Source organism: Babylonia areolata, chromosome 16 (genome assembly GCF_041734735.1).
Source record: "Babylonia areolata isolate BAREFJ2019XMU chromosome 16, ASM4173473v1, whole genome shotgun sequence".
Lineage (NCBI taxonomy): Eukaryota > Metazoa > Mollusca > Gastropoda > Neogastropoda > Buccinidae > Babylonia > Babylonia areolata.
The window spans coordinates 27,697,885-27,700,384 of NC_134891.1; the positions used below are offsets into that span (position 1 = coordinate 27,697,885).

The 2,500-nt window shown below is 48.6% G+C and overlaps 1 protein-coding gene across 5 annotated transcripts in view; it reads left to right on the top strand.

Annotated features, from left to right (window-relative positions):
- The window catches only part of LOC143291287 (potassium voltage-gated channel protein Shaw-like), a 181,250-nt gene that overhangs the window by 93,078 nt on the left and 85,672 nt on the right, over positions 1-2,500 (top strand). The window lies entirely within an intron of this gene.

Genomic DNA, 2,500 nt, shown 5'->3' on the forward strand with positions numbered 1-2,500 from the left:
GGTACAGTGGTTCCAGTGCAGTATCGGGTTGGCGATGAATCAGTGTGTTCACTCGTTAACACGAGATGGTTGCCGTGATAGCAGCAGAGACCAGCGCCATTGTCGGCCCGCCTGGCGAAGGCGCGCAGCGTCACGTGCCGCTTACAAGCCGGGGTTTGATAATCCAGTGACACGGTAAACATACACCTCAACCACCACAACAGCCCCTTGGTCCTCCCGCGTCACTGACGTCACGGCCGCTCTTATCGCGGCCCCCTTTTGCTGTCGGGACTCGACACCGTGCTCAGGGGGGAATCACCCTGGCGGAGGTTGAGGGGAGCGTGGTAGATGGAGGAGGATAAGGCTCTATCGGCAAGCGGATGATGACAGGTTGGGCTCTTTCTGCGATCCGCTCCCCCCCCCCCCTCCTCCCCGCCCCCGACATCCCCTCTCCTCCTCCACCCACCCTCTGCCCCGCCCCGCCTGGCCAAAGCCATCAAGGCAGCCAGCTTCCCCATCCACCCACCCCCGTCCTGAAGGGAAAACACTGTGTCCATTGCTTGTCTGTCGCCTGCACACTGCGCCTTGTCTCACCTTGCACTTTCTGTGGGAAAAGAGTCGGACCTGTCTCCTCATGAACTGCTGCAGACAGCATTTGTCAGCCTTCTGGTGCGGACTGTCCGATGATGTGGCCGATCACTGTTCTGTGTGACGGTTAATTGTGAAGTGGTGTAGTTTGTCAGTGCTTTGGTCCTGACTTGGAAGACGTTGATATTTGACTTCCCCCCCCCTGCTTCCCACCTTCCGCCTCCCTACCCTTCATCCTTCACCAGCTGAGTGAGGTACTCGTTTATCTTTGATTTACTTTGTTCATAGATTGTTCTCATCCACGCGCATGTTCGTTTGAAGTGTGTCACTGGGAAATAGATGTTTCTTTGCTGCTGTTGATGCTGCTGCTGCTGCTGTTCAGACTGTTTAGCTGCTGCTGTAGCTAATGTATTTTGAGTAGATTTTATTTGTACATGTATACTGTCCCATGCGTTCTTCTCCCCCAGCCTTTCTCGCTCGCTATGGATGTACATGCATGTGCGTACTTGTGGCTACCTACTCATTTGATATTAATTGTAGCCGTTTTACTGTGGCATCTTTCATTGAGCTGGAAAAATAAAAACAAAAAAATGTAACAGCTAATTTTGTCTAAAAAGAGCAATAAAATACAGCAAATACCAAACCGGCTGTCGTGGAACTTTTTTTTTTTTTGGTTATAGAGTTTCTTCTTTTTTTTTTTTATCTGTGGACATTGACCCACGTGAAATGAGACTGAGGTTGATTGTCCAGATGATTGTAGTTTAACAATCTCGTGAGGTTGATGGTCCAGATGATTGTGGTTTAACCATCTCGTATATGTCACACTTGTGCACAAGAGCTTGTATTTCTGTGATGGTTTCACGTGTGAAGCCAGGGCATGTGAACAAGGTACCTGCATTGTTGGCAGTTGTCGGCCCTAGCGTTTCTTTGTGTGGGTTGATGGGGGGTGGGGGTGGGGGTAATTGTCGCCCATCGCTGATTGTACATTGTGTGTGTGTGTGTGTGTGTGTGTGTGTGTGTGTGTGTGTGTGTGTGTGTGTGTGTGTGTGTGTTCCCCGGCGTGGTCAGCGTCATCCACATGAGCGCAGTGGGACCCCTGACCTCCCCGTGCCCATTAGCGCCGCCTCCCCACTTCACAGCTGTTTCTAGAACTGCTTCCACTGCAGAGAGGCAGGCAGCCCGCCAAAAACCCTCCAGGGAAAGAGGAAAGGTGTCGGAACCACTTGGCTGACTCATATTTTCGATCAAGGAGTCACGGGAAAAGTTGTTTTTACATTTACACGTGCAGCCCAGAACATGATGATTGTGTCTTGGGAAGAATGGCTCAATCTCGGCATTGGAAACATGCCATGAAGTTGAAAATCGGCAACAAAAAAAAAAAAAAAGAAAAAAAAAAAAAGAAGAAGATCGCAGACTCCTTGCAATGTGTTTATTGCACTTTGTCGCTCAGACACGTGCTGAGTCATGATGGCTTCTTTGCTCCTTTGCAGGATTAAATTCTGACATTGAAAATCCGACCAGAAACTGTAATTGTTTTTTGTTTTTTTCTGTTCACTCATGGTGAGACATTTTTCCGGACCTGTCTGTTTCAACGATTTGCTGTTTGGTGATTTTGTTCATAAAACAGTCATTCCAGAATCATAACTATGAACAACAACAACAGAAAAAAACTACCATACCCATATTTCATCAGACGTTGTTCGTTCTCTGCTATGCTAACTTGAGAGTCGATAATACTCTGAACTGATGATGCTGTTCATACTTTATTTCTTGACGGTGTTGAATGTTTTGTCGGCCGTCATTTGATAACATGCCATGGCTGGTAATCAGTCAGTCGACGGACCATTTCCCTTCACTCCTGAATGTCGCTCGTTTGCTGCACAGGGTCTTGCTGCAGGTGCCGGTCGGTCTTCGCGGAGAACAGCGATCCTCT